The sequence below is a fragment of the Crassostrea angulata genome, chromosome 3 (genome assembly GCF_025612915.1).
Source record: "Crassostrea angulata isolate pt1a10 chromosome 3, ASM2561291v2, whole genome shotgun sequence".
In the NCBI taxonomy this organism is placed as follows: Eukaryota; Metazoa; Mollusca; class Bivalvia; order Ostreida; family Ostreidae; genus Magallana; species Magallana angulata.
The window spans coordinates 15,201,946-15,221,380 of NC_069113.1; the positions used below are offsets into that span (position 1 = coordinate 15,201,946).

At 31.1% G+C, this 19,435-nt stretch overlaps 1 long non-coding RNA gene and 1 pseudogene across 1 annotated transcript; one reads left to right on the forward strand and one right to left on the reverse strand.

Moving 5' to 3' along the window:
- Positions 1-5,588: 5,588 nt before the first annotated feature.
- Positions 5,589-9,443, reverse strand: LOC128175733 (uncharacterized; annotated as a pseudogene).
- Positions 9,444-15,141: 5,698 nt separating this feature from the next.
- On the forward strand, positions 15,142-17,802 carry LOC128178509 (uncharacterized). Its single transcript, XR_008242966.1, has 3 exons — positions 15,142-15,260; positions 16,104-16,227; positions 16,772-17,802. It is a non-coding gene; the product is annotated as an uncharacterized LOC128178509 (long non-coding RNA).
- The last annotated feature ends 1,633 nt before the right edge of the window (positions 17,803-19,435 follow it).

Consider the following 19,435-nt stretch of genomic DNA (forward strand, 5'->3'; position numbering starts at 1 on the left):
TATAGAAAATACAAGTCCAATTCAGTTGATCTTAAAAAATCATAATGACTCTAAAGAAGCCCCCCAATTTCGTTTAAAAGAACGAGAAAATTCCTTCTTGAAATTTAAAAATGAAAAGGTAGAAAGAAAGAGTTCAATGATAAGGGGAATTTCGGTGGCTGAAAAAAGAGCCACAAACAAATGTCTACTTCGGTTAAACTCTTTAAGCACAGAGAGAAAAAAGATTAAATGTGTCTTTCTTGATTTTGACAAAGACGGCAATGGGTGCTTAGAAAAAAAGGAATTTTGTTTGGCATTAAAAAAGTTGGGTCTGATGAACATCAACGTAACAGAGAGTGAGGAAATATTTAACAATATTGATAAAGACGGAAATGGAATGATCATTTTTGATGAATTTTATGACTACTTCATAGAAAATATTTTATGTGACGAAAAATCTGTTTTACGAAAGGCATTTGTGGAAGCTGATAAAAAACAGAGAGGGGTTGTCAATTTCAAAGAATTTTCAGAATTCGTTAGGAATAGAAACACTTCTGTGACTCTTGAAAAGGTATTGTCTACGTTTGACAAATTATGTGGAGAAAACGAGAAAGAGGAACTCACATATCAAGATTTCGAACACGTTTCCATTCTTGAGGAACTTGGCTTATTTCCAAGCTCGTTGGATAGCTTTGAAGCCCAGCTGAAGTCGCGATTTGACACAAGTAATTCCAATATTCTTAGAGAAAAATTAAAAGAAAGGTGGCAAAAGTTTGCGTCTTTTAAACGCCAGGGAGAAAATGGAGAAACCGTAATGACAGGTTCCAGTGACATTGTCGATGATTTTGTACCTGGTGAGTACAACCTGAAGGATTTGGCGAACTTTAACGATTTGCCAACGATATTGCCGAAGATGACGGTAGTGAGAGGAGTATCATGGGAAACCAGTAATATTCCAAATACCTCTGGAAACCTTATCTTTCCGTCTGATTTCAATGGTGTCATTGAGGTTGAAATAGCCACCAACGAACTGTTGGCATACTATCAGTGTTCATTTGCTGACAGGAAATCAGATAGAGTTTATCTTCCTTATCGCCATGCTGTACAAGACTTCACTTACAAAGATGATTATTTAACAAACTACGTGGAGAATAAAAATGGAGGGGCAGGATTGGAAAGGCACGCTTTTGCACACATAGACTGTCCATTAGACGAAGATTCTGGTCTTTTTATTTTGGGGAAACTCGATGAAGATGAACTACATATCACGGCATTTAAAATTCCGAAAAGACATACTCTGTTTGTGCCTGGATACTGCATTCACTCTAATGATTACTTGAAGGGAACATGGCGAACTATGCTTTCAGATGAGGCGAATATAGACCACGTTTATCTGAAGAGGGGACTACAGGATGAGGAAAACCATTCTATTCTGCAATCGTTTACATTTCAATTTTCATCGTAATTCGCTTTTTAAATAATGAATATTTCAAGTAAAATACGCTTGTGGAACATCAAAGAATGCTTTTAACTTCTTTAATACAACTTTATGTAGTTTTTTATTTCACTGTAATTGTTATACTTAGTATTAGTGTATGTGTGTCGACTTTCGACTTGTACATGGATAAATATGCAAAACATCTTCTGTTTACTGAGGGATCAAGCTAGCACATTTTGTAATTGTGTTTATTTAAAGTTCAGCAAGAATCTTCGCCGAAATAGTTAATCATTATTAATGTATTTTTAAAAAAGTAATTATTGATAATGCTTAGTCATTTTATTCATTTATATCTATGTATTTCGCTGTTTAGTATTTAATAGGGTGTAAGAGTTTATCATTTATTATTGTTATTGTTAATCACATGCGTTTTTGTTCAATATTGTTGTGTTCAGCACATACATGTGATATGCTAGTGCACTACGGGTTATAATTTAAAAAAAACCTTCAATTGTTCTTTTACTTTGTTTGAAATTGTTTTGAAAATTTGAAGAAAAAAAAGTAAGTGTTATCCCACTATGCTCAAATGCACTCAAACAATAAGCATAAATGTGGGGTTATTTTATGTTAATTACAAAATTTGATATATGACATTTTGACTTAACGTAATGTAATACATTCACTTCCGCAGCTATTTCTTTAGTTTGTCATAAGTATGAGTTCCAAACTATTTTTAATATGAAATTAAATGTGCTGTTGTGAATTTTATTCTTTTTCCACAAGGTAACCTTTTTGGGAAATGTAATATTTGCATACTATGACAATGTTTGAATTTATAATGATGTCAATAACAATAAACAAAATTGATCATCTGACTTATTTTTTATTTTTGAATGGTCTCTTAAACTTAGCATTTATATATTTTATTGCTCCACTGCAGACGACATCCCATGGATATAGAATTTTATATCGCCGCAATAAAATTATAAACTATTTGGTCCTTAATAGCATGCAAATATATAAAACGACTTATCAAACAGTTTGAACAATTCTTATTTTTTTCTGGTTAAAGATTTAGTAGCTTTTAAATAAAAAGTATTTATAAATTTGTTCGTAAGTTCTTTTTTAAAACATAACCTAAAGGAAATTTTCGCCGCATTTAAAATGCAATCGGTCTGTGTGGGTTACGTAACAAACGATTCTAATATATTGTATAATTTGTTGAATTTAAAGAAAGAAAATTAGTTCAACTGATGAAAAATTGAAATAATTTTATCAATTAAGTCTGAAATCAAACGTTTGCACAATTTATATAAATTAATACCGACTCGTAGATGTAACGTTATACTCGACATCACAGGCATTGCTGGGAGTCCAAAACAATTGATCGTCCGCCTTCATTGTTGGTTGGATGCGATCTGTACTTTACTCCGCCATGACCATCACTTTCCTTTGGAATAATTTACCTTTTTCGTTGATGTAATTTATAATTTTCCTGTCGTTCTTCGATGGTTTCCCCCGGATGATTTATTTATTACCGATTTATTGATATCAGTTGCTTTTATATCGCACATTGATACGTTAACAATTTATATTATTATACTTTCATGTTAAATACTGAAATCAGATTGGTTTAGACGCAGTTGGTAATCTGTTCTATTATCCTCAGCGTTAGCAACACACTTGGCAACGGGTAACACTATATAAATAATGCCTGTTTGGGAGGGTAAGTGTTGAAATTGACACCCCGAGAAAACCATTGTCAACCGACGCAAAGCGGAGGTTGACAATGGTATTCGAGGGGTGTCAATTTCAACTCTTACCCTCCCAAACAGCACTATTTATTTTATTATACTGAATGTCTTAATTTTAAAGAAAACTTTACGGTTTTATATAGGAATGGCGTGAATTCTATGGCGAACCGTACGCGCCTTATTTACGCGCATGTAGCAATTCGTTGTGTTACCCGTTGCCAAGTGTGTTGGTAACGCTAAGGGTAATAGAACGGATTATCAACTGTGCCTTAACCAATCAGAATTCAGTATTTAACATGAAAGTATAATAAAACGAATTGTTACATGCGCGTACATTATGCGCATACGGTTTGCCGTAGAATTCACTTCATTTCTATATAAAAGCAGTACAATCTTCTTTAAAATTAAAACATTTAGTATAATAAAATAAATAGTGCCTGTTTGGGAGGGTAACAGTTACTGTTAAAATTGACACCCCTCGAAAACCATTGTCAACCTCCGCTTCGCATCGGTTGATAATAGTTGTCTCGGGGTATCAATTTCAACAGTTACCCTCCCAGGCATTTTATTTAAATAATGCAAACGTCGTCATTTTACAAAGAGTCAATTTTTATTTCATTTATAAAGCAAAAACACTGAAGAACATACATACTGGAACTTGTCAAATAGATAATTAGAACTCATTTATTTAGAAAAATACATTTACCTTGCTCTATTTACCTCATGCACCTCCAATTAATTAAACTTAAAACCACATCATATGTAAAATCAACTGGTGTGCTTATCATGACCTTTTATTATAATTAAATAGATATGCGGTTGACAGTGACTTCCACCGATAACAGTTATACGACCGGATAGAAATATATAAGACAGCATAATTGTGGAATATCATTTAGATCAAAGAAGCCTGGAAACAACAGTACCTTCCGTAGACGGCGTAGTATACGGTATTGTGTAACATGGTACAAATGGCGAATTCGAATGTACCATCCACCACAATGTCAAGGTTGCAAACGAATCAAACTGCTAGAATATTAAATACATATAAATGTTTAATGTATAAATAAACAATCATAGATTCACAAATTATGATTCACAAAATGCGCATATTTGTGTAAAATTCAACAAGATCTCACAACATTAGATTCGTTAAATTAGTGTAATATTTTTAATGAGAAGTGGCGTAAAATTACGACGTACGCGATCATGGGCAAATTCTTGAATCTTTAATCTTTAATCATGACAAGAAAAATCAGTTCATGAAAACAAAATGTTTCCTTATCATTTATGACATTTTCTTCAATGCACTCTTGATGGTATTCATGAACTATATAAAACTGACGAATGATCACATCCTATTTGTATAAAATAAAAGTTGTTACTGAATAGTTAATTCTGAGTGAACATTTTTCTCCTTTTTTTCATTTTTCTACGTAAGTCGCAAGATATGCCACCAAAAAAGTATGAAATTTGGAAATCAATTGCTAATTTAACAGCTCTTTTGATGAACGCAATCCAGGACCCGAGTTACTGGTTTTAACTGTACATAGTTGGAATGCTGGTGAACCCGGCACCTGGTAAACCCGGCACCTGGTGAACTCGGCACCGAGAATAGTGAACTCGGCATCCGGTAAACTCGGCACCTGGTAAACTTGGCACCTGGTAAACTCGGCATCTGGTGAATTCGGCATTTGCATAGTATTCATTTATCTCTTTGTTCCTAGACACACATTTAAAAAAAAATGATTACACAATGTATACGACTGTATCTTTATCATGGAAATGTCTGTTTATGAAGAAAGGTGAGTTTTTCAATGTAACTTATTACTGACGACCACATTTATCAACAGATACGAAATAATTCACTAGCTACTGGCTTAACATATATTTTGAATTGATATAATTTATGTAAGAATTTATCTTTCTAAATATGAAAATTTTATGAACATTTGCACATTTGGTTGTTATATGACCAGTTTAGTTTCATCTTGGCGCGATGTTCTTCACATTCATCAATGAGCATATCAGAGGCGCTCCCAAGATAATTACGGTCGGAGAAAATAGGTCTAGTTAAAAGATGAATTGAGACAATTAATCCATATAACCATATTATTGCTAAATGTAGTAAAAATACTTGCAATAATTACTACAGGCAGAAATAATTAAAGGAGACAGATTGAATATCAGAAATGATTATTTTGTGGTTTTTTAAACATTTTCTTATCATGTCCTTAATTTCTTGTATGTTTACATTTTTTTAACAATTAAAGAGCAAATTTTTCACTTGCCACTGAAATTATTGATACTGTGTGAACTATAATATTGCTTGTAGTTGTACATTCAATTAACTCATTTTGCAATTTTGTCTAATTTAATTCATTAAAATCCTTTCAAGAACAACAACGATTACTATATTCTTAGCTAACTCCATCTTTTTATTCATTATGAACATATGCACAACGAATAACAAAAACAGTAATAGCAATTTTGATTAAAAAAAACTCAATAAAACAAAACAAGATATTTTAAATGCAGTGACAATAACAAACATACTTTATAAGTTAAAGACATTTTTACATTACAAGATGCACATTTCACGAAGGGGGGCACAGCTGTCCATATCACGATATCTGAACGAATCACATGTTCAAAGCTGGTGGTCCATAAATAGAAGCACAGCCCGTTAACAGTTCACTCGCAGTGATCGATTTTTCACAGTAGTTGTTCCAAAGCTTGAAGACACGACCTTCCACCTGTAATGTCCTCTTCCTTTGGAACCTCTGCATCTTCCCTTCAGATACCATCTTCATCTGCACTGTGATGTTTGTCGCTTCCCGATGCAGAACAAGAAGAAGATGGTAAAAGGGAACCGATCCCCTGGTGACAACACTGGTGTTCAGGCGGATGTGCCATCCCCCACATCATTGTTGGTCTTGATGGACGTCATGAACACACTCCAGTGATGGATCTTGAAGATTGAAGAACGGATCCACGTCCTGTATACATAGTCCATCACTGGAGCAAGAACCTCTGGTGCACGCCCATCCAGACATAGGAAGGTCTCCTCGAACTATGATTGCATGAAAATAAATACTTTTTTTTCTAATTTATATTCAAGATACTGGCAGATTTGAATAGTCAAAAATCTAATTATTTTTGTTGATAACATTTTGCTTATTTTTATTTATTTTATATATCTAGTTCATCCTTGCATACATGTAATACTACATGTAATATTAGATAACATTAACTTTCTTAGAATTACTACATCAAATATCTACATACTGGTGTAATTTTAGCCTGAATGTCACTACACTTGCTAAAATTCTATACATACAACTATATATATATATACACTATAAATGTGATTATTTAGAAAGAAAGAAGCATTTGTACACTTTTTTTTAAGAAAGACACAAAAAAATTATATAAAACTATACTTATGATATGAACTGCCAGTTTTTCTTTCAGGGAAAATTTCCCATCATGGAAATCATTTGCAGGCAATTAAAGGATATGTTGTTTGGTACTTACGTTGGATAACTTGTAAAATGCTTTTTCAGGTGTAAACAGAATTCAATATGGTATCTTATTGTTACAGTACATTTTCATGAATTTAAACAATAGCCTTTGTGAATTTACGTTTTAACTTAATGCCACATTCTATATGTGTTTTCATTTATAATTATCAGAGAGAGAGAGGGAGAGAGAGCGAGAGTTCAAAGCAGTCTTGCACTAATCAGAGATAAAATACATTCTTAGAATTTATACTTTGACAAGTATTTTTGTGTTGCAGCACAAGTATCAAGACAAAGGTTAACTTCCTAGATAGAAGATTGAGAATCAGTTGTTTTCAACATATTTTCATTAATTGTTGAATAGTTTTGAAATTTCATGTATTTTTCCAAAAGTGTAATTGATTGTAGAAAGTTAATACAATGTATTACAAGACGTGTAAATTGAGTAGCATTGAAAGTTGGGTTATACAGTGTAAATTTATATATTTTCCTTTTTTTAGTGATCTTAAACTAGTTATACAAATTTTTTTGGAGTACAAATTTTTTTGAGTGAATGTGTTCGTTTTTCAAAAAATGTTTGAATTTATAAGGTGATATTATATATGCAGTAGATTGTTTATTCATGTATATTTATGTGTATTCAATATATTCAATATTTCAATATATTCAATGTATGGCAATATTTATAAAATTTCATTACTAGGAGAGGACTATCTAAGTTTTAGAACTTGTGTCTTATCCTTTTGATTTATTCAATAAAATATGTTCAATTCAATTCAATTCAGTTATGTTGCATAGTGCCTTGATCATATAATTAAAATATTTAAATATTTCATAAATACTCAATAAATAGTAAGAATCTATTGGTGATGTCTTAATAAGTTTCATATTAATCATACATGTAGATATGGGGATCAAGTATAAACTTTATATTTAAAATTCGTCTATACTTTAAATATATACAATAATTGTATATATTTAAAGTATATAAACTCTTTTTTATTTAAGGTCAAGATCTAGTAAATGATTCCAGACTGTCTTTTTGGTGCTAGAACTATTATGACATCATAATTGATTTGATAAATATTTTCCCGTATTTTACGACTTTAAAGGAATTATGTAGAAAATAAAACAGTATTTTGACATTCTATATTTAATCACGAGAAAAGCAATCCCTGTACCTATATTCAATTTGACATCATTTTAAAAAGGAGGTTAAGAGCTTGTTTATGCCGTTTTTGGAGAGACTGTAGGCACTCTAGATATATTTCATTAGTCAAAAATGGACAAAACTCCGAGATTTGTTACTTTTATCCTTCATATTTCATAGAAAATAGTTGTTTAAAACATGAATTTTCATTGTATTTATAAAAAATTTAAGCCCCGGTACACCCTATGAAACAAAGATATTGTTATGAAGCATCATTTAAAGAATTTATATCCTGAAATTCATAAACCTGTAGGCACTAGATCTTGACCTTAATATACTTTATTTTAATAAATGTCAGCTATTTAAAAATAATCAATTGATTTGGTGCCTTGATCATAAAATTAAAATATTTCATAAATATTCCATAAATAGTCAGAGTCTATAATGGTAATATCTTAATTAGTTTCATAATTATACATGTAGATATTATTTTATAGGGGATTCAAGTGAACTTTATAAATCTACAAACAATTAATATATGCATAGTTATTACATATTTACTTTCATTATAAAAAATTCCTTTATGGACGAACAAAAAATCAAACTGCATCATGGGAATGTTTAGAAAAAGGAACCTTTTGGATTCGTCCCCTGAATGATTATATTTATTCCACCCTCGATTGCAAACAAAGCAAAGCAACTGATATGGCGGTAGTCGAAGATAAAAGGGAAATAATGCGTACAGTGTATTAGCTTATTCTGTATTTCGATGATAACATATATCAATTTGATTTCTACTGTCCAGCGTAATGAAAATATCATTCTTCGGAGCTATTTAAAACATTAATGAACTGGCTCTTCAAAAACGTCTGAGTTGTAATCATGCATAATAATCGCATGTTTCTATAAATTTATCCGTAAATATTTTCATTAACCTATTGCTTCATCACCGATGCATACTTTTTTTAATGATTTGTTTTGGCTTTTAACAACTTGTACATGTATCTTTGAATACGGCAAACCCGGTTATTTCATTAAAAAAAAAAAAGGGGGCCCAACTTTTTTATATTGATGCATACCTTGTTTTGAAATCATTGTTTTAAAGAAAATGTTTATAATTGAAGTTTATAACGCGGACTTCACACAGAAAGTAGTGTTGAAAAAAATTAAGCACGCATGCAAAATACCACATTGACAAGGGTTTAAAGAACTTTATTCTGACATTCTTAAATTATCTACATACATTACCTTTTCATGGGATTAAAATAAATATGTTTAAAAAATTCCAACTGTACCGGGACTTCAATGTCGGACTCGGTTACAATTTGTTCTAATCTACACGTGACTTATAGTGGGGAAATTTAACACAGCTTTCTCAGATTTCAAAGGTATTAATGGTTTTTTCCCCAAAAGTTTAGATTTTTTTAAAAAATATGCCTCTTTGAAGCAAAATTCGGAAAAAGCAGTTTTCAAGAAATTGTCTGACTGTAAACGTTAATATTAAATTTATTCTGTTTCAAGGAGGCAGTTACTAACAGTGCAATAACGAGGATTCTCCTTTTCAAGAGCGTGAAATCCGCTACATTTGTCTGTGTAACCATCTTCATATTTATTTCATGTTCTTATAAAAGTTAGTACAAATTTTTCAGATAAAATTCCACACTGCTCAGTCTGCTTTATGTACAATGTTGCATGCCAAAAAAAGACTTACATCGTATACTGTACCTTTGATATTTTTCATTTTATCTTCAACTCCTGTAGGGAAAAATAGCATAGGAACTGCATCACCCGCTTTTACCAAACTTGGTAAAAATTTAAGTATCCTTATGGACAGGGAACTCTAAATTGTAAAAAATAAAGGGCAAAACCCTTTTTTAAAGGGAGATAATTTCGAAAAAGTGGAGCACATGGCTCAGTAGTTATGGGGTTAGGACAATAACCAAAAAGTCGCTGGTTCAAACCCCGCTGTGGCCACTTAATGTTGTGTGTTGTGCACTTAGACAAGGCGCTTTATCTACATTGTCTCAGTCAACCCAGCTGAAATTGGGTACCGGTGTAACGAAGAATATTGACCCGGGTTGAAAATTGACCCGGGGGTCATTTTTCAACGTTGAATATTGACCCGGGGGGTCATTTTTCAACGTTGAAAATTGAGACCAAAATCGTGAAATTTATACCCGAGGTCATTTTTCAACAGTATGAGAAAGATTTTTCTAAACTCTGATGACCTCGACCCGTTGAAAATTGATCCTGTTGAGAATTGACCCAAACCTCAGAGTTTTGATCTGAAATGGAACTTACTCTACACGGTTTAAATGTACAATCATGCACATATTTGAAAGTTTCAGTTTTAAAATGTACATACTGTCCGATACATATGCGGACGTGGCTAATTTCTTTTAGGCTAATATGTCCAATTAATCATTTAATTTTTAGATTGAACATATGATATCCATTTATTATTACAATACTATGTAAATAAAGCTAAGAAGATGACCGTTTGCTTCGGAATGGAGCAGGCGAGTATGGCTACTTTTTTCATTCCCTCATGTGACAGAATTTTAAGTTTAAACTTGTCACAATCTCTGATAAATATATCTAACAAACATATTGCCCGTTATCGTCAATTTTAAGGCAATTCAACAGAGCGCTATTCGACAGGCACCTGACGTTGTATATTTTTCTAATAACTAAACATATATAACCTCTATACTGCTTTATTGGGTAAAGGGTATATATATTTATATCAAGACAAAAGGATATAATGTCAGATACCTATGCTTAATTTAAAGAAGTCAGAATATTTCACTGACAAAATAATAAATGAAAGGTTGTCATATTTTTATCCTTTTTCATTTATAATGGGTTTTTTTTATACGTATATATACAGCATATACATATTTACACATGTTTTTAATTTTTTACTACAATTAAAAAATAATTTTTCATAAACTTGTCTGATTAACTTTATTGAAGCACTATCCAATTGTTTGCATATACAGCCATAGTTCTTCTTAAAAATGCAATTTTTTTCTATTATTTTGAGTTTTCAATTCTATTATTTACCTGTAAATTAGAAACACAGGCAACTGACGTAATATATTTTCTCAAAATTAAAAACATATACCCTCTACAGCAAAAATGTTATTAATTTAAAAAAAGTAGGTTTGCATCTAAATACACAGTCGGAGGATTGTTGATCTAATTATATTAATGGTATATACATGAAAAGGTATGCGAAAAGTATACAACTGATAGATATATTGTTTGGAGCAGCTGTATCAAGGAAAAATCCGAATTGCTTAAACATGTACAAATTGAGGCAACCAGGACAGTGACAGGGATAATAGTTAATTCTTCTAAAATAATTTTATATAGTGAGCTTAATTTGGAAACCTTAAAAATTGCAATCTCGAAGGGATAACCATAAACTAATTATATTCAACAAGAATATAAATGGTTTAGCACCACAAAATTTGTTAAATTGAATTCAATCATATTATCTTACTGAACATGCATATAATCATAGATCAAATTAGTTTTTTTTACTATCTACCACTATATACTTATTACAATAGCTTTGCTTCGTCTACATGTAAATTATGGAATAATCTTCATGCAGAAAAGAAAATTTCATCAACTTTATCTTTCTTTTAAGTCAAAACTTAAAAAACAAAATATACCTAGAGCTTTCAGTTAACCTTTAAGTTAAGACAATAGGAAATATTATTTTACGTCAATTACGGAATAAAGCTAGTAAAGCTTACTTATTTAAGGATTTTTTTTATCTGATGTGAGTCGATGTTTATACTGTGGGTCTGAATCTGAAGGAAATGTGATTTTTCCCCTGGATATCCAAGATACACTCAACAAAGAGACGAACTTTTAAAACAACTTATTGACATTAGTGTACCATTTTATATGAACTATATACTTTATGGTAGCTCTGATTTTTCATATAATTGTTTCCCATGTTTATACTTATATTAGATCTCCAAAGCGTTTTTGATTCTATTAAGGTACACTTTTTAAACCTATTTAAGTATTATACCTGTATATTTACTTAATATACAGTTCCCTTTTATTTACTGTTCGTTTCAAATGGGCTGGATCATGAAAATCTCATTCTAATGTTTGTATCTCTGCAGGTATAAATGAAGGTGATATGTTTGTTAATATAGCTGTGAGTGAACATGTCTACCAACAATATGTCACACAATGATATATGATAAATATTCAGATAATTATTTAATATTCAAGTACCTCATGTCTTATATACACACTATATACACATTTAACACGTTTAAATTAAATTAATAATGTAGGTGGCTGTGATAGGAAGGTCAATCATCTACTCCAACGCTGCTGTATGATCTTCTACTACTTATTTCTATTCAAAAAATGCAATTTACCAATTTATTGACGAAAACAATTACTGTTAGTAAATTTATGATAAATTTTTGTGATCAAAGCAATTTAGAAACTTTAAAGCAAAATTATATTGTCATCCTGTACAAAAATTAGGTTGCTAACTTGCTACAGATTCCATGAAGCAGAATTGTTAATGCCTAGAAAAATTAGCGATTTGATGATATTTAGTTACATAAGAAGTTATTCTAATGGAACAAATAAAACATCAAAAATCGGCTTCAAGATATAGTTACTACAGTATTGTTCATGAAAGAGTACAATCATGTTAGCATATCATCATTTTGTAAACTGTTATTGGCTGGATGGGTGTGAATACAAAATTCAGATAGTCACAGTTTTAACAAACTGAGTGGGTGCAAACACAAAAATATCAATATGACATACTGTAATTTTTTTTTATTTACACCCACTCGGAAAATTTACAATGAACAATATCTTAGTTTCAATTTACTGGGTGAACGTAAAACCAAAATCAAATAATATGACAAATTGTAATTTTTTTAAATTATTTATAATTGTACACTTCTAAAGCAAATTAAAAAAAAGAGTTTTACTGAATTGAATATTTTAACGTGTAACCATGTATACTAATTATATTTCTTTAAAAATATATAGATATCACACAAAACATCAATTATACGCGATAAGTTTATTATGAATAAAATAGTTATTACATGTACAAAATTAAAGGGATACTATGTAAATTCAAAAAAATAAATTATTTAAGTCTCATTTTAACCCCCCCCCCCCCCCGTTGAAACATGTAAATCTAAAGAATAAATATATAAAAACTGATAATTTTTAATTAAATAAACTCAAGTTATAATATTGATTCGTTAATTTGTGCTTCTTTGATGTTGAATTTTGAACCGGTTTCATGATCAAAATTCCACGATGCGGGTCAATTTTCAACGGATTAGGGTCTTTATTCAACACCTTTGGTCTCAATATTCAACGTGGAAAAATGACCCCCGGGTCAATTTTCAACCCGGGTCAAAATTCTTCGTTACACCGGCATACGCTCTAAATTTTAAATTGTTGAAATCGTGACCCCCGGACCAATACTGGGACCTCAAGAGGGGTTCAGAGTTTAACATAGAAATATATATGGAAAATGTTTTAAAATCCTGATATAAAAATGATACAAGGAACTTTTGTCTAGGGTAGCGATGTAGCCCATTGGCCTCTTGTTATGCATGAAATGGTTTACATTTGTACTTTTAAAATGATTCACCAAAGTTTGAATGTTAGTTGTCAAGTTACAAGCGAGATACAGAGAAAAGAAGTAGTTGTTAAAGTCCGGCGGTAAAACAAAGCTTGGGTTATATATTTGTTTACAAATAATGTAAAGTAAATAAATGACCATTTTTTGACAAAATAACTTAGGTCAAATCAATTTGTTCAATTTTTACATATTTGAACGACAAGCAAGATAAATCGTTTGGATATGTTAAGGATATATTCTCAATTCTTCACAAATATAAGATATAAGAACAATATCTTACTTCTTATTTGGAAACTGGTATCTTCTCGAACAAAACTGAATGGGAAAAAAGTGATAAAGTCGGAAATCTTCCGTTACGAAAGTCACCAGTGGGCTAATGGAACAATTCATGATTCGGACTTTACAAGATTTATTATACTTCATACTGGAACGGACTTACCAAGAATCTGGAAATATATATATATATATATATATATATATATATATATATATATATATATATATATATATATATATATATATATATATATATATATATTATTATTATTATTATTATTACTATTGTTGTAATTTATTTTTTCTGCAACCACCTCTTTGAACTTATTTAGCACGATACATTTCACCTTTCAATTATAATACTACTCACATTTTCACGCTTGTTAACATATGTATCTCTTTATAAATATTTCATAATTGTTTTATAATATGCATGTTTGATTTTGTTCAATAACATACATCTCATGTACTCTCTGAAAAGAGGAATAAAATATTGAATAAATGAATGAAAGTGAATTAGTAATTTTATTAAAAAAAAAAAAAAAACAAAACAAATAGCAACATGCATTAAACTGAAACACATGTAAACAATAACCATGATAACAGGACTCTGAAAGCTTTGTTTACAAAACAAAGAATTTTAACCTCTCTAACTTGCTTGTAACGCGGTATTTGACTTTCAATTTATGTCAAAGCATAAAAACACCCATATGCCACACAGGCTTCTTCCACGATACCCCCTACTAACACTAAGCACGTCTTAATCGCTGGACAGCTCGGCCGGGTATATATACTAGCGCCTATTGTCAGGGTCGGCCAAGCCCGTTGCAAAGAATTATGGGGGGAAACAAAATCGGGTGTGTTCGATATGAACCGTGATTGTCACAGTCTGAGTCATAAGATATGAAAAAACGCATTTTGAAAAATTTGGGCTCAAATTGTGCAGGCCTAAATGTCCCTTTAACATAGTACATGTGTATATATATGTACTGTTCACACATTCTTTTTTACGAAAATACTAATTTCATCATAGGGCCCGGCTACCTCCTAAAAATAAAGACTTCTGCTTTCCAAAAAATAAAATACAGATTTACTAAATCGGAGGAGAAATATTTAAATGCTATTTTTACTTACATCGGAAGAAAATAAATAAATGCTATTTTTACTTACATCGGAAGAAAATAAATAAATGCTTTTTTCAAAGTCAATTTGATTAAGCGATATGCCATCGGGTTTTTTTTTTCAACAAGGAAGGGGATACCTAGATTCACTATAAAATAAAATGTATATTTTATCAGCAAAAGAGTCGGCATTTGATTCTTCATGTTCTTTGGGTCCCTTTGGGTAAATCGACCCGCCTTGATTTGCGCAAGCGCAGTTAGTATTTTGTAGAATACTGACGTCGAAACAAAGTAGATAGCCGATAGGCTCAGTGGACGCCATTTCCCTGTCAAACTCAAACTTAAAAAATTGCCAAAAATGACAAGTAAGTAGATTGGAATTTATATAATATGTTAAAACACTTACTTTATCACACATCGCACATTCCTAAGAAATATATGTTCTACTGAAACTGTCATCCTCGTTTCTCAAGATACTCATGTCATTAAACCCACAGCCTGGACACATACATAAACTTTTATTATTATAACTATCAATAATAATCAATACGATGGTTTCATCGAACAATATTTTGGTGTGTATGCATTTCTTACTTTGCCTCTTTCAAGTTTAAACCAGTTTGGACATTCTATTAATGCTGAAAAGTTTGTAGCCTAGTTTACAGACACAAGATTATTTTCTATTGAGAAATGGATGAACAAAGCCTCTATTAATGAAAGCTCTGCTTATTCGTTTATATAAGGAGAATATCATAGGGGCATCATATTGAATGTCTGCTCTGTTTTGTAAATGTATATTTGTCGTACATTTGTCATATAGAGAACAGAGGAGGTAAGTCATACCTGTTAACCTTTCAAAGCTGCTATGTGGGAGAATCTCCCCCTTACCAACTTGGCTAAGGGGGAGATTTTGCGTAAACGAGAATCTCGCAATGCGGGAGGGTTAACAGGTATGGGTAAGTAAAGTAAATTGCAAATTTTAAGCATGTAAGGAGCTGTAGATCCCAGGTTGTGTTTCCAAAATTTTTCAGACCTGGAGCTAAAGACCTGTAGCTAAGAAACAGAGCAGATAAGTTTCACCTGTAAAAACTGTGTAATGGTATCTGAAGTGAAGTGTTATATCCTGCATGCATAATCATTGATAACTTATAAATATAGTTAATTTTGTTCTGCATGTTTTTTAAAGATGCAAAGCTATTTACTTTCAGGGGGAAATCAGAGAGAAAAATCTCGTGAAAAGGCAATAAAAAAACAGAAGGAGGCAGAGAAAAAGAAAGGTTCAAATGAAAAGGGTGCAAATAAAGGCCTAACTTTAGAAGAGAGAAGACATCGGTAATATTTTAATGATTAAAGATCATCTTTAAGGTGGCTCACTACACCTTGAAATACTTTCTCAAATCAGCAGAAAATTACTTGATTCTGATAGATATCATAATGGATAAGAAGTATTTATGTCAAATAGGAAAAAAATGTGCAATTTTGGATGAAGAATTACATTTTCAAAAATTTAATTCAGTAAACATGAACAAAAGCTCCAGGCGGATTCGAACTCATGATCTGCGGTTCAGAAGCCCAATACTTTAACCACTTAGCTACGATGATATACAATCCAATCAATAGATATAAACAATTTAACAAATTTGAAAACATTATCGTCATCTTGTGATTTAGTGTCTTAAGAAGTAGAAGTCTGGGTGTAGTGAGGTACCTTAATGCAAAAAAGTAATGTTTGCTCAAACTTGTGCCCATTCTTTGATGTGAGAAAAAATGCAAAAGTTAGTTTTATTAAAGCAATTATTAGTTGAAGTGAATGAAGTGGACCATGTGCGTTTTATTGTGAACTTTTGAACATTTTCTCAAATTTATGTATTTTCAGGGATGCGGAAATAATGAGGCAAAAGCAGGAAAAGAAGGCAGAAGCAGCCCAAGGGGAAGTGAAAAAATAAACAACATGTCAGATTAGTGGTCAAAAACAGATTTTGTACTGGACAGAACAGCCTTATTACCTCGGACTGAGATTTCTATGGATTTCAATACACAGCACCTGGGGGTTGTCATTTTTTTTTTAAGGAGGATTAATGTTATAAAATGGAAGTATAAACAATAATTTGTTTAGAAAAAATTCAGAATATTAATTAATGAAATTCAAGCTTTTTATTAATTATAAAAGTATGTTTTTGGATTTCGTATTTGTATAGATGTTGGTTATTTTAAAGGAATAATTTTATGTTGAAACAAAGAGAATTGATTGCAATTTGCAAATCAAATGAAATGTTATTTGTATTTCAGATCATTCATTACAAACAAGTTGACTTTTTCTAGGGAAGTAAAAATGTTCTATGCAAAAGCAAAACAGAAATCATTATGCTAGAATTTATTACCATATAGATTCATGTGTCATAGGATGTTAATACTTCTGACATACAGTGAATGAAATCTTAAGTTTACTGCTCTTCATAGTAAATTACAGTATAGTTTCGTACATTTCATATTTCTATAACAAAAGAGGATTTTTTGTGCTAATTTAACTTTTTTTAAATCTGTGTTTCACAGCCTTTTTGATCACAAGTTTCAGCAAAATACTAAGTTTTGGATATGTTATAAAATTTTGTCCATTTTTTTGTGCATAAAATATTTTAGTTTGAATTGTCAGTATTTTACTGAAAGTTTAAGTTTCCTAGCGAATGTTAAAGGTGTCATGCATTTTGTGTCATATTTGATAGGAGTTTTGAACTTTAGTGTTCTTGTTTACTTTTTACATTTGTTAATTTTTTTAAGATATGAACAGAGAATGTGTAAAGTTGTATTTGGTGACTTTTTCAAATTTTGCAAACAAAACTTTTTCAGCATTTGAGAATAGAAACTGTACACCATGTATGAATTTATTAAACAGCACAGATTTCTGGATTTGCTTGTTTTGTGGTTATAATGTTTTGTTGGTATCCAGCAATTGATCAATAATGATTATAATGAATTATTGTCCAAGATTGAGAAAGCCGTGCACATCTATTGCCTTATTGGCCTTTTCACCACTTGTTATTTCAAAGATGTAGCTAAGAGTCTAGCAATCTGATTAAAATCTCATCTTTGATCCGCTCCGACAATTTTGATGTCGCTTCACAAAGTCTTTGTCATGTTGAGAGCCTATAAAGCGTTAACAGTTTTACATTGTTATTGCTTCATATTTTGATATCAACAAGTTTTCAAAACTGTATAGGTCAGAAATTAATATTTTATTTAAGCAAAATTTCATACCTTTTTGTTGGATGACAGTTACTGCAGTAACGGTCGGTTGCTTCATGCCAGTGAAGAGTGGTCATATTTTTTTTCAAGAACAACTCCTTTAATAATGCTTTAAAAAAATTTAAAACAGTAACTAAAAAGGACATGTAGAAGTGCAATTTCACGTGATACATGTATATAAATTTGAAAGTTTTGGTGGTACATGTAGTTACGTCCCTTTGAACATACAAGCGTGTCCAGTTCTGTAATTCTTGTCTGCACAATAATATTTATTTTGAAACTTCTCAACAAAATTTCAATGAACTTTGTAGTTAATAAGAATACCTTTGTAGTTTGGCATATTAAAAGCTTGCCAGACAAAGTTGGGGCCAATGTATACCACAACCTCTGCATAAATATCTTAATTTTATTATTGAAGTTTCTAAGGCAGGCACTGTGTCTGAGCCATTATTTAATTTCACTTAACTTGCTTGGATGTTTCATCTGAGTTAAGGAGCTAAGCAGAACTGAATGCTGAATCTGAGTCATTTTCACTTTGCTGGAGGAGTTCAAAGTAATTATGGAGCAGGTGCCTAGTAATGGTCATATCCAAGTTAATACTATAACCCTACATTGTACTTCACCAAACTTGGATGGTAGATGTAACTTGCATTTAATTTTAATGCAGTTTTATAAATATCTCTAGAACTTATCAGTCATGTAAATAATATTTATGACATGATCATTATTTTTTCTGTAATAAACTATGCTATGAACATAGGACGTTATTGGCCGAAAATGCCGTGTTTTAAAATATAATGATATATTAACCTTTTTTAAACGCCAGTAATAAACAAAACTCAATGATGATTTGAACATATTTTATTGTGTAAATAATTAAACTAGGATTGGAAACAAGTTCTAACAACTTGCATGTTCCTCTCCTAATATAATGATAATGCATACAGTAGCTGAAGGTCTCAGTAATTCATATAGATTGTTTCTTGCATTTACATAATTCTTGCATACAGAAAAAAGTGATAAACATCCACCTTTTGACCACAAATACAATTTGGTGATTCAATAATGTTTCTTCTGTACAGATCATAATTCAAAATACAGCTGTGTCTCAAATTGATATGTAAAATATTAATAGTGCGTTTACCGAATGAAAAATATTTCGGAGGTTGAGGTATACTTTCAGTAATAATTTTCTTGAATGTGTTGAGAGATGTTGCTTCCTTAACTTCTTATTTGATAGAATTCCATTTCCGAATGGTGTCAGGTACAATAGAGTTTTTGTGAAGTTTTGATCTGC